At 40.7% G+C, this 13,948-nt stretch overlaps 1 protein-coding gene across 1 annotated transcript in view; it reads right to left on the bottom strand.

The window, feature by feature from the left end:
• Positions 1-12,637: 12,637 nt before the first annotated feature.
• STK39 (serine/threonine kinase 39) overlaps positions 12,638-13,948 on the bottom strand; it is a 317,083-nt gene continuing 315,772 nt past the window's right edge. Inside the window, exon 20 of the transcript XR_006220759.1 lies at positions 12,638-12,802. The gene's annotated coding sequence lies outside the window, so the exon portion shown is untranslated. The remainder of the gene's footprint in view (positions 12,803-13,948) is intronic.

Below are 13,948 nucleotides of genomic sequence, written 5' to 3' on the forward strand. Positions count from 1 at the left end.
TATATTATTTAAATCCTTTTTGATCAGTTCATTAGCTGTTATTTCCTGGAGATTCTTTTGAGGGGAATTCTTCCGTTTGGTCATTTTGGATAGTCCCTGGAGTGGTGCAGACCTGCAGGGCACTTCCCCTGTGCTGTGGTGTATAACTGGAGTTGGTGGGCGGGGCTTCAGTCAAACATGATGTCTGCCCCCAGCCCACCGCTGGGGCCACAGTCAGACTGGTGTGTGCCTTCTCTTCCCCTCTCCTAGGGGCAGGATTCACTGTGGGTTGGCGTGGCCCGTCTGGGCTACTTGCACACTGCCAGGCTTGTGGTGCTGGGGATCTGGCGTATTAGCTGGGGTGGGTAGGCAAGGTGCACGGGGGCAGGAGGGGCAGGCTTAGCTCACTTCTCCTTAGGTGATCCACTTCAGGAGGGGCCCTGTGGCAGCGGGAGGGAGTCAGACCCGCCGGAGGGATGGATCCGCAGAAGCACAGCATTGGGTGTTTGCCCGGTGCAAGCCAAGTTCCCTGGCAGGAACTGGTTCCCTTTGGGATTTTGGCTGGGGGATGGGCGAGGGAGATGGCGCCGGCTAGCGCCTTTGTTCCCCGCCAAACTGAGCTCTGTCTTCCCGGGGCTCAGCAACTCTCCCTCCCTTTGTCCTCCAGCCTTCCCGCTTTCCGAGCAGAGCTGTTAACTAACTTATGACCTCCCAGATGCTAAGTCCTGCTTGCTGTCGGAACACACTCCGTCCGGCCCCTCCGCTTTTGCAAGCCAGACTCGGGGGCTCTGCCCCTCCGCCCCGCTCCCTCCCGCCAGTCCGTACAGCACGCACCGCCTCGCCGCCCTTCCTACCCTCTTCCGTGGGCGTCTCGTCTGTGCTTGGCTCTGGAGACTCCATTCTGCTAGTCTTCTGGTGGTTTTCTGGGTTATTTAGGCAGGTGTAGGTGGAATCTAAGTGATCAGCAGGATGCGCGGTGAGCCCAGCGTCCTCCTACGCCGCCATCTTCTGCCAGTCTTCTCTGTATGGGAAACTCTTTATCTCTCTTTCAATTCTGAGTGATAATCTTGCGGGGTACAGGACTCTTTGTTGTAGGTTTTTTCCTTTCAGCACTTTGATTATATCATGCTGCTCTCTTCTGGCCTGCAAAGTTTCTGTTCAAAAATCAGCTGATAGCTTTATAGGGCTTACCTTGTATGTAACTATTTGCTTTTCAAGATTCTCTCCTTATCATTAATTTTTGACACTTTAATTATTACGTGTCTTGGTGTGGACCTCCTTAGGGTTATCTCGTTTGGGGCTCTCTCTGATTCCTTGTTCTGGATATCTATTTTCTTGTCCAAGTTAGGGAAGCTTTCAGGCATTATTTCTTCAAATAAGTTTTCTGCCCCTTTCTCTCTCTTCTCTTTCTGGAACCCCAATAATGAGAATGTTTGTACACTTGATGTTCTAGTCATCCCTTAATCTATCCTTATTTTTTAAATTCTTTCTTCCTTTTGCTGTTTAGCTTGGTTGCTTTCCACTACCCTCTTCTCCAAGTCACTGATTCTTTTCTTCTGTATCCTCTAGGCTGCTGCTGATTCCCTCTAGTGTATTTTTCATTTCACTTCATTTCTAGTGTTTTTTGTTTCAGCTCTGATTGGTTCTTTTTTATATTTTCTCTTTTCTTGAAGTTCTCACTGAATTCATCCATTATTCTCTCAAGTCTCATGAGAATCTTACTGACCATTACTTTGAACTCTTTTAAGGTGATTGCTTATAGCTGTTTCACTTAATTTTTTTCTCAGATTCCATCTTGTTCTTTCATTTAGAACATATGCCCCTGCCTTTTCATTCTGTCAGGTTCTCTGTATTTGTTTCTATGTATTAGGTAGATAAGCGACTTTTCTTGGTCTTGAAAGCAATAGTCTAATGAAGAAGGGGTCCTGTGGGACCCAGTAGCATAATTCTTCCTGATCATCAGAACCAGATGGCCTCAGGGTGCCTCCTGTGTGGGCCGCATGGGCCCTTTTGTTGCAACTGGGACATGTATGCTGCAGTGCATTGGTGGGAAGGGCTGGCCCTCAGCCCAGCTGTCTGATGACCAGCTGTGACTACTGAAGGGATACTAGAGGGTGGAGCTTGCAACCCAATGTGGTCAGCTGGGAGACAAATCTGTAGCTGCTGGGGTATGCTGGTGGGGAGGCATGGCCTTCAACTCTGCTGCTGCAATGAGCGGCCACAACCTCCTTGGGTGTAGTGGTTGGTCGTGCTGGCCCCCAGTGTAGCTGGCTGAGATCCCTGGCTGTAGGTCCTTTGGGCTTGCTGGTGGGTCAGAGGGGTTAGTTCCCAGTGCAGCTGTCCCAGCTACAGCTGAGAGGTCTAGCTGTAGCTGATGCCGGTGTGTTGCTGGGTGAGGCTGGCTCCCCTTCTCCCAAGGGCTGGAGTTACTTTGGAGACTTGCCAACCCAGCAGGGGCTGCCTGACAGATGTGGCAAGTGGTATTTGCTCTGGGGTGACGCCACTCCCATCTGAGGCTGCCCACCAGGTGTAACAGGGCAGGAGCTTCCTTGGAGAGGATCTGTAAGGCAGATTGAGTAGTGCTCACTAGGCTGAAGGAGGGCACAAAACAATGGCACCCACCAGCACTTCCCTTCCCAGAGAAATCTCCTAATTTTTGCTCTTTCAGCACCTGCCCTTAAATTAGTCAACAGATCTCCCTCATGTATAACCCGATGATTTTCAAACTGCTTCCTCTGTTCTGGGTCTTAGAATGAATGAAATAGTACCCTGGCACTTTAAGAGCAGAGTCTCAGTTTCCTACAGCTCTCTGTATCTCCCAGGGTTAAGCCCCACTGATTTTTAAAGCCAGATGTCATGGGGTTTTGTCTGCCCAGTGCAGGTATCCATGGCTGAGGCGGCCTAATGTGGGGCTTGATTCCCCTTGTCCCTCAGGGAGGACCTATGTGCCTGCAATATCCCTCATGCTTGTGGGCTGCTGTGCCGGGGTTTGGTTCTCAGCCACCCTCTCTGCTCCTCTGACCCTTCTGATGTGGCTTCTTCTTTATATCTTTAGCTGTGGAAGATTTTTCCATGCTAGTATTCATGTTGTTTTCACTGTGACTTGTGTTATATGTAGCTGTTGCCTCAGTATGTCCATGGGAGCAGGTGAAGTCAGGGGTCTCCTACTCCATCATCATCCCCTGGTCCCTAAACCACTGTTTGTTGTTGTTTTGGTTTGTTTTGGTTTGTTTTTTGTTTTGCTGTGCCCCAGGACAGGTGAGTCTGCATAAGAGCCCCTCAGTAATATCCCTTCCTACTGCAGGCCCACATCAGGGCCAGTGGGGGAGGGGTGTTTCCTGTTTTTACCATGTCTCCATCTCTCCTACCCTTCTTTCTCTAGGCCCTTTATCATTTGTGTGTGTGTGTGTGTGTTCACGTTCCTATACATCAGTCAGTGCTCATCACAATAAGTGTATGCTCAATCCCCTTCACATATTTCATTCATCCTTCCACCCACCTCCTCTCTGGTAACCATAAGTTTGTTCCATATATTTAAGAACCTGTTTTTCTGTTTGTCTTTTTTCCCCCTGGTTTGTTTTGTTTCTTAAATCTTGCATATGAGTGTAATCATCTGGTATTGTCTTTCTCTGACTGGCTTATTTCATTTAGCATTATACTCTAGGTCCATTCTAGAGTCCATTGTCTTGCAAATGACAAGATTCCATTCTTTTTTATGGCTGAGTAATATTCCGTTGTATATATACCACTTCTTTATCCATTCATCTATCAATGGACATTTGGGCTGCTTCCATATCTTGGCTATTGTAAAAAATGCTGCTATAAACATAGGGGGTACATAGATCTTTTCAAATTAGTGTTTTTGTAGTCTTTGGGTAAATACCCAGTAGTGGGATTATTGGGTCATAAAATAATTCTATCTTTATTTTTTTTAGAAACCTCCATATTGTTTTCCATAGTGGCTACACCAGTTTGCATTCCTACCAACAGTGTGTGAGGGTTCCTTTTACTCCACATCATCATCAACACTTGTGGTTTCTTGGGTTTTTTACTTTAGCCATTCTGACAGGTGTGAGGTGATATCTCACTGTGGTTTGATTTGCATTTCCCTGATGATGAGTGATGGTAAGGGTCTTTTCATATATCTGTTGGCCATTTGTATGTGTCTTCTTGGGAGAAATGTCTGTTCATGTCTTTTCATTTTTAATTGCATAATTTGGGGGTTTTTGGTATTGAGTTGCAGAAGTTATTTATAGATTTTGGATACTAACCCCTTATTGGATATACTATTTGCAAATATCTTCTCTCATTCAGTAAGTTGTCTTTTTGTTTCATTGATTGTTTCCTTGTATAGAAGCTTTTGATTTTGATATAGTCCCAACAACTTATTTTTGCTTTTGTTTTCTTGCTTTAAAAGACATATCTAGAAAAATTTTGTGACTGCTGATGTCAAATAAATTACTACCTGTGCTCTCTTCTAGGATTTTTATGGTTTCAGATCTCATATTTAGGTTATGTTTTTAATCCACGTTGCCTGAGGACATAAGTCCAGAAAACTATTACTGGGCCAAGGTCCAAGTGTTTACTAGCTATATGTTGTTGTTGTTGTTGTTGTTGTTGTTGTTGTTAAGAGTTTTATGGTCTCAGGTCTTACATTTAGGTCTTTAATCCATTTTGCATTTATTTTTGTCTATGATGGAAGAAAGTGGTCCAGTTTCATTCTTTCATATGTAGTTGTCCACGGTTCCCAGAGTTGTTTATTAAATAGACTGTCTTTTCCCTTTTGCATATCCTTGCTTCTTTTGTTAAAGACTATTTGATCATATAATTATGGATTTATTTGTGGGCTCTCTACTCTGTTCCATTGATCTATATGTCTATTTTTGTGCCAGTACCATACCGTTTTGATTGCTATAGCTTTGTAATATAGCTTGAAGTCTGGAATTGTGATACCTCCAGTTTTGTTCTTTTTCCCCAAGATTTCTTTGGCCACTTGGGGTCTTTTGTGGTTCCATACAAATTTTCGGATTATTTGTTCTAGTTCTGTGAAAAATGCTGCTGATATTTTGTTATATATTGCATTAAATTTGTATATTGCTTTGGGTAGAATGGACATTTTAACAACATTTGTTCTTCCAATCCACAACGATGGAATATCTTTCCATTTATTTGTGTCCTCTTCAATTTCTTTCATCAATGTTACAGTTTTCAGAGTACCCGTCTTTCACCCCTTTGGTTAAGTTTATTCCTTAGTATCTTATTATTTGTGGTGCCATTGTAAATGAGATTGACTTCTTATTTTTCTTTCTGCTACTTCCTTATTAGTGTATAGAAATACAATGGATTTCTGTGTATTGATTTTATATCCTTTGACCTTATTGAATTCATCTATCAGTTCTAGTAGTTTTTTTGGTGGAATCTTTAGATTTTCTAAATGTAGTTTCATGGCATTTAAAAATAGTTAATGTTTTACTTCTTCCATACCAAGTTGGATCCCTTTTATTTCTTTTTGTTGACTGATGGCTGTAGCTAGGACTTCCAATACTTTGTTGAATACAAGTGGTGAGAGTGGACATCCTTGTCTCATTCCTGATCTTGGGGAAAAGCTTTCAGTTTTTTTCAGTTTTTTAAAATCATGATGTTAGTATGGTTATATGGTTTATCATTTATTTTACTGATGTGATATATACCATGTTGGTTAATTTGCAAAAATTGAATCACTTTTGCATCCCAGAAATGAATTCAACTTGATCGTGGTGAATACTTTTTTAAGGTGTTGTTGGACTCATTCAGTTTGCTAATATTTTGTTGAGAATTTTTGCATCTGTGTTCATCACAGACAGTGGCCTGTAGTTCTTTTTTGGTAGTGTCTTTATCTGGTTTTGGTACCAGGGTAATGTTGTCCTCATAGAATGAATTTGGAGGCTTTCATTCCTCTTCTATTGTTTAGAAAAGTTTTGAGAAAAATAGGTATTATTTTTTTAAAACGTTTGGTAGAATTCACCTGTGAAGCCATCCAGTTCTGGACTGTTGTTGTTTTTTTAATTACTAATTAAATTTCACTGCTGGTAATTGGTCCATTCAAATTTTATATTTCTTCCTGCTTCAATTTTGGTAGGTTGTATTTTGATAGGAATATATCCACTTCTAGGTTGTCCAATTTGTTGGCATATAATTTTTCATAATACTCTTTTATAATTCTTTGTATTTCTGTGGTGTCAGTTGTTATTTCTCCTCTTTCATTTCTGATTTTGTTTGAGTCCCTTTTCTCTTCATTTTCATGAGTCTGGCTCAAGGTTTATTAATTTTGTTGATCTTTTCAAAGAACTATCTTTTGGTTTCATTGATCTTGTCTCTATTTTTAGTTTCTATATCAATTATTTCTGCTCTAATCTTTATTATTTCTTTCCTTCTACTGATTTTGGATTCTATTTCTTTCTTTTTTATTTCTAGCTCTTTTAAGTGTAAGGTTAGGTTGAGTTTTTTTCTAATTCTTGGGGCAGGACTATTGCTATAAATATCCTTCTTAGAACCACTTTTGCTACATCTCAAAGACTTTTGGACCATTGTGTTTCCATTTTCATTTGTCCCCATGTGTTTTGGGATTTCCACTTTAATTTCTTGGTTGACCCATTAATTGCTTAGTAATATATTATTCAATTTCCATGTATTTGTGTTCTTTCTTGTGGTTAATTTCTAGTTTCACAGAATTATAGTTGGAAAAGATGCATGGTGTGACTGCAGTCTTTTTGAATTTGTTGAGACTTGTTTTGTGGCCTAACATGTCATCTATTCCGGAGAATGTTCTATGTGCATGTGAAAAGAATGGGTATTGTTTTAGGATGGTATGTTCTGAATATGTCTGTTGAATCCATCTGGTCCCATGTGTCATTCAAAGCCACTGTTTACTTATTGATTTTCTGTTTGAATGATTTAAGTGGGATGTTATGCCCTATTATTTTGCATTACTATTGATTACTCATTTTACATCTGTTATTAACTTCTTTATATATTTGGGCACTCCATGTTGGGTGCATAAGTATTTACAATTGTTTTATCTTCTTGTTGGATTGTTCCCTTTATGATTATATAGTGTCCCTATTTGTCTTTTACTACAGTCTTTGTTTTAAAGTCTATTTTGTCTGATAGAAGTATTGCTACTCTGGCTTTCTTTTCACTTTCGTTTGCATGATAAACGCATTTCCGTCCCTTCACTTTCAATCTGCATGTGTCTTTAGGTCTGAAATGAGTCTCTTATAAGCAGCATACTGGTGGGTCTTATTCTTTTGTTTTTTCTTTTCTTTCTTTTTTTTCTTTTTCTTTCTTTCTTCCTTCCTTCCTTCCTTTCTTTTCTTTCCTTCTTCCTTCCTCCCTCCCTCCCTTCTTTCTCTCTTCCTTCCTTCCTTCCTTCCTTCCTTCCTTCCTTCCTTCCTTCCATCCTGTCACCCTATGTATTTTGATTGGAGTGTTTAGTCCATTTACATCCAAAGTAATTATGGGTAGGTATGCACTTACTGCAGTTTTGTTACTTGTTTTATGTAGTTCTTGTCTGTTCCTTTATTCTTTTGCTCTCTTCTCTCACAGTTTTCTGGATTTCTTTAGTGATATACTTGGATTCCTTTCTCTTTATTTTTTACAAATCTATTACTGATTTTTGATTTGTGGTTGCCATTAGGTTTATATATAACATCTTATGCATATAGCAGTCTATATTAAGTTGATGGTCGCTCTAGTTTGAACTAAACTTTTACTTCCCTACCCCATACCACATTTTAGGTGTATGGTGTCATACTTGACATCCTTTTATGTTGTGAACCCCTTGACTGATTTTTTATATAGATATATTTAATTTTACTGCTTTTGTGCTTCCTACTTTCCTTACTTCTGCTTATGGTCTTTCCTTTCCATTAACAGAGTACCCTGTAATATGTCTTGTAAGGTTTGTTTAATGGTGATGAATTCCTTTAACTTTTGTTTGGAAAACTATTTAGCTCTCCTTCTATTCTAAACATTAGCCTTGCTTGATAAAGTATGCTTGTTTGCAGGTTTTTTTCTTTCAGCACTGAATATATCATGCCACTCCTTTCTGTCTGCAAAGTTTCTGCTAAAAACTCAGCTGATTGCCTTCTGGGGTTTCCCTTGTGTGTAACTATTTTCCTTTTCTTCTTAAAAGTTTATTTATTTGAAAGAGGAAACGCATGAGTGGGGAAAGGGGAGAGTTGGAGAGAACCTCAGGCAGGCTCCTCGCTGTCAGCACAGAGCCTGATGTGGGGCTTGATTGCATGAACCACTGAGATCATGACCTGAGCTGAAATCAAGTGTCGGATGCCTGACTGAACCATCAGGGCACTCCCCTTTTTCTTTTCTATTGTTGCTTTAAAAATTCTCCGTATCACTACTTTTTGCCATTTTAATTCCAATGTGCGTTTGTGTGGACCTCACTGGGTTTATTTTGTTGGGGCTCTCTGGCTCCCAGTTCTGGATTTCTGTTTCCTTCCCCAGATTCAGATAGCTTTTGGCTATTTTTCTTCAAATAGAATGTCTGCCCCCTTTCTCCTGTGTTCTCCTTCTGGGATCCCTGTAGTGCAAATGTCACTGCACTTGATGATGTTGCTCAGTTCCCCTCTCAGTTCTTCTTAAGTCTTTTTTCTTTCTCCTGTTGAGCTTGTTTTCCATTACTCTGTCCTCCAGGTCTCTGGTCTGTTCTTCTGCTTCTTCTAGTCTACTTATTCCCTCTAGTGTATTTTTAATTTCAGTTATTAAGTTCTTCATCTCTGATTGGTTCCTTTTTATGTTTTCTATGTTTATTGAGGGACTCACTAAGGTCCTCTACTCTTCTCAAGTCCCAGTGATGTTACTTGTCTCCATTTTGCTTACCTCTCTTGCTGTTACTTTGTCCTGTTCTTTCATTTGGGACATATTCCTCTGTCTCCTTATTTTGCCCCCTTATGTCTATTTCTATGTGCTTGGAAAGTTGGCTACATTTCCTGCTCTTGTATGTAGTGGCCTTATGAAGAAGTCCTGTTCACCAGAACCTGGCACTTCAGGGGTATCTCCTATACGTTTGCATATCCCTACTGTTGCGGCTGAGCCACATTTCCCTTCAGTCTAGTTGTCTGCACTGGCTCACCCTGTGGGCAAGGCTTTGTCCCTGTGTTATTAGTGGGCCAGTCTTGGGCCGCTTTGGGCTTAGCTTCGGTCAGACCAGGCATTTGGCAGGGCTGCAGTAGCAACAAACTACGGGGTTTTCTCCCTGTGTTGTCCCTGAGAAGTGTTTGTTGGTGGGTAGGGAATGCAGTCAGAGCAGATGTCTGCAACCAGCCCACTCTGGGGCCATAGATGAACTGGCATGTGTGGTTTTTGTGTCCTCTCCATGGGGCAAGAGTCACTTTGGGGTGGTGCTGACCCCTGTCAGGGCTGCTTGCACACTGCCACACTTGTGGTGCCATTTTGGATGGACTGATGCTGAGGGCATGTTGGGGGGCAGGTCTGCAGGAAAATGTGCAGGTACATGGTGTTAGCAAGGTTTGTGCTGGTCCACTGTGGGAGGGGACCTGGAGCCACTTTAGAAAACTCCTACTGAGGCCAGGTTGGAGGGGGCAGGTCCACAGGAGAACGTATCATTTGTTTTTTTATGCTGTTCAATAAGCCCTCAGTTCTTCAGGAGGAAGTGCTCAATATATAGGTGAAGATTGGTGTGTTTGTAAAGGAGGTGAGTTCAGGGTCTTCCTATGCCACCATCTTGGACCACCTCTTGAAGGTTTCAATTTTAAATACAAAGCTCAGGGAGGCCTCATTGAAAAAGTAACACTTATGCAAAAACTTGGAGAAGAAATTAGCTAAGAAGAACTGGAAGAAGACTATCTCAAAAGAGTAACTAAAGCAGTGACTGACATGTTAAAAAAGCAACAAGGAAGTTGGGTATGACTGAAGTTGAGAGAGCAGAGTAAAGTAGGAGAGGAGATTGTGGAGGTGCTGGGGAACCAAACAACTTAAGAGACCCACAGCTCTCTATCTCTACTACCAGCACAGCAGGGGGGTCTTTGGTAGAAGATATGCATTGAGAAAGGAGACAGATGATTCAATTTGTACATAAGAATTTTTTTTGTAGACCAGGTACTGATTGTATTTTCTTAAGACCTATGTGAGGTAATATAAAGCTTCATATTTACATAAGAAGCTATAAAAATTATTGACAACTACACTCTTATCCTCCTGTGTTTTGAGTTAGGTGGACAAAATGCTGCTCTATTTTTATTTGTGTACTTTTTTATCTTAGAAAGTGAGCGCACGACTGGGGAAGAGGGGCAGAGGGAGAGAGAGGGAATCCCAAGCAGGCTCCATGCTCAGTGCGGAGCCCAATTTGTGACTTGATCCTGCAACCCTGGGATCATGACCTGAGCCAAAATCAAGAGTCAGCTGTTCAACCAGCTGAGCCACTCAGGTGCCCCCAAATGATGCTCTTTTAACAATGTATTTGAAGAAAATGTCCTCATAGTCAAGTACCTGGCTCTCCATCATTTTGAATGGGCTTTAGTCAAAGGGCTCTTTTGAGGTTGACTTTCCAAATATGGCCACCTCATAGATATCAATGGCAAACTCAAGAACAGAGAATGAATATGGAGCCTTAGCTGTCTTCATCAGAGAACACAGGAGTAGATAAGCTTCCCTGGCTCAGTCATTGTTGAAAATTAATCATTTTTCTGCTGCTAAGGGTTTCAAGGTGATTTGATGAAACTTTGTTTATATATCAAATCTCCTTGTATACTCATTGTGGTTATTCTTGACCTGTTGTCTCTGTGAATGATATTTTGGGGATCATCTACATTTAAAATATTCTAAGATTAAAACCTTCAGAAACACATTTACCTGACTCAAAAAACTGGTTTCATATTTGTATGATATTTCTTCCTTAATAGTAAGGGAATTTCTTTGCAGAGCACAAAAAACACAAAGCTGGGAGTTAGAAAGCCTGGGTTCCAAGAAAGATTGCCGGGAGATTAAAACAGATGATTTCTGAAATCCTGTGATCTTTTAAAAAGTATACTCAGTCTAAATGTGAGGGAATTGTATAAACATAGCATTCATCCATTCATTCAATTATTGCACAGTTTCCCTAAGCTAAGTCTTCCATATATGGCTGTTAATAAAATGTCACAGAGTTCTTATTTTCATGGTTTAGCTCCCTTCATAAGTGTCTAATTGATCTGGGTGTCTAGAATGCTGTGCTGTAAAATACTGAGGCTCAGCGACCAAATGCAAAGTCTCCCTGCACAAATGGAGCACAGACATTGATGATACTCTTTTAAAGAGGCAATACCAAACTATTACCTGAAATCTACAGGGCTTGCCACAAAGAGCCCAGCATTATACTATTGCTTAAATACAAGTCTCCTATCTTTCTGATTAAGGGCAAAGAGCTAATAAAGTGAGGAATAGAAAGGATTTAGACTCAAGGTGAATTTTATGGTAGTGAGCATTGTCCAGGTGATACTTCAATGAGACACTGAACCTTATTCTATACCATGCTGGTTCTGAGAAGTTGAAGTACTTGACTGATCCTCAAGGTGGCTCTTGTGATGGACATGTCAACTCTTTCTCTTTTAACCCACACCAAAGTATCATTCTGCTTCACAGTTCCGAGATGATCTTTTCAGCAATTTGCTACTTCAAGTCTACTTATCTGTCAGTCACTCTTAAATTCATTTTACACAGCTGACTGTAGTGTTATCACAGTCTTCCTAATACTAATGCATTTAGTAGTCGTGTGGGTTTGAAAGGCTGCCAACAGAGGAACAGCTGAAAACGTCGCCACTCAGACTGTCCTTTTCTTGATCACCCTGTAACTACCACTTGCAATTTTTATGCCCGGATTCTTTGCTGGTCTGATTGTAGTCATTGTTTTTCAACAAGACATGTCTCCTAATGGATTTTTTATTCTTGCAAGATATATTGTATTTCTCAACACATATTCAGTAAGGGTCTGTACCAGACAACATTACCAAGTTTCCTTTGAAACTGTTCCTGTAAGCAGCTTATTGGTTGATTGGAAGGCAATTAAATAATCTATTTTTTAATTATATATAATACATAATACTATATTATAATAAATATAGGGACGATGCATTTAACTGGGTGACAATGTGGTATAGTAAGAAGATACATGCGAATTCAAATTCTAGGACTGCCATTCACTTGTTGATCTTGGATAAGTTACTTCTCTGAACTTCATTTCATCTGTAATTTAGACACAGGCATACCTGCTTTGCATAGTTATTTTTTAAAAATTTTTTAAAATCTTTACTTATTTTTGAGAGAGAGACAGAGTGTGAGCAGGGGAGGAACAGAGAGAGAGGGAGACACAGAATCAGAAGTAGGCTCCCGGTTCCAAGCTGTCATCACAGAGCCTGACACGGGGGCCCGAACTCACAAACCATGAGATCGTGACCTGAGCCGAAGTCGGACGCTCAACTGACTGAGCCACCAGGCGCCCCTGCATAGTTATAATAAGATTAAGAGATAATACATATGAAAAGCAGTTGGAATAAGGTAGGTACTCTGTGGTCACTATTTTTAGTAATGTTAACTATTTTTAATAATTTTAATCATTAACTATAAAACAAAAATGCTAGAAATAATAGAGATATAAGATTTCTAAGATTTTGGTTTTGACTTAGCTCATAGGAGTCAACAGGGACGCTGTGGCTGCTTTTACCCACACGTGGCAGGCAGTATGAGTGGGTAGGATGGTCGGTCAGATGTCTCTCTCCTCACCTCTCCTTTCCTCAACACACTTCCTGCCTTTCCTCTTGTAACAGGAGCTCTATGAGGAAAGAAAGAGCTTGGTGGAACGGGCCCTGTGAAGTACTAGGTGCTTAGGGGATAGCCATAAAGTAGAAATATTTTACCTCTCTTAAGACCGTGTCCACAGGCATAATTGAGAAATAAAAACAATATATATTTAAGGTGTACAACCTGATGTTTCAATATACATATAGATTGTGAAATAGTCAAGCTAATTAACATACCCATCTTTTTAACTTGAAGTAGTTTGAACCTGACTCTCCCTGTACCACCAACTCTTTCCTAATTACCTGATTAGAATTTCTAAAACTCAATTCACCAACAGCTCGACTGTACAGCTGAATGGATGGACCACTACAGGCAAGCAGCAACCAGTTTATTCATTCCTCTGCTCAATTAGGCCTCTAGAATGTTCATGTTGGAAAGGAAGTTAATAATCAACTAATTAATCCCCCTCAATCTAAAAATGAGTACACTGAGGCTTAGTGGAGTGAAACAGAACTTGGGTGAGGTCACACTGACAGTTGGCAACAAAGCCTGAGCAGAAGGTACATTGGTTTTATATTTTATTACTAAGGAATGTGATTGGTTTTTCTTTTGTTTACATTGGAATTTAATTATTTTTTTAAAGGCACTTAAAATAATCAGGCTGAAACTGTCCCTTCTCAAACTACCATCTCGCGTTCTTTGATCTTGGAAAAATTACTTCCCTTCCTAGATTTGGAAGCCACATCACAAAAGATTCTGATGAATATACAAGTTCTAATATGAATCATGAATTGAAAAGCAGATGCAACATCTGTGACCTGGTGGCAGAGTTACCAGGAGTAATGGTCAGGGCCCCTTGCAAGACTCGGTATCTATTTGCCACAAGTAACTTTGCACCCAAACTTAGAGTTCCCTACCCTTAATCGTAGAAATTTCAGGCCCCGCAAAATCTGGATAGGCCCTGAAGAGAGGCAGCTCTCTAAGGTACAGTGGAAATGTTCTGGAGTCCTCCTGACTTGCGTTCCGTCCCTGTTACCTACTGACCTTGGAGAAGTTACTTAAGACCTGTGTACATCTATTTCCTCATCTGTAACATGCAGATAATGAAACCAATTTCCCAGAGTTGTTGAGAGGCTTAAGCAAGGTGAGGTAGGAAGTCTTTGGTTTAGCGCATGGT

Source organism: Panthera tigris, chromosome C1 (assembly GCF_018350195.1).
Source record: "Panthera tigris isolate Pti1 chromosome C1, P.tigris_Pti1_mat1.1, whole genome shotgun sequence".
Lineage (NCBI taxonomy): Eukaryota > Metazoa > Chordata > Mammalia > Carnivora > Felidae > Panthera > Panthera tigris.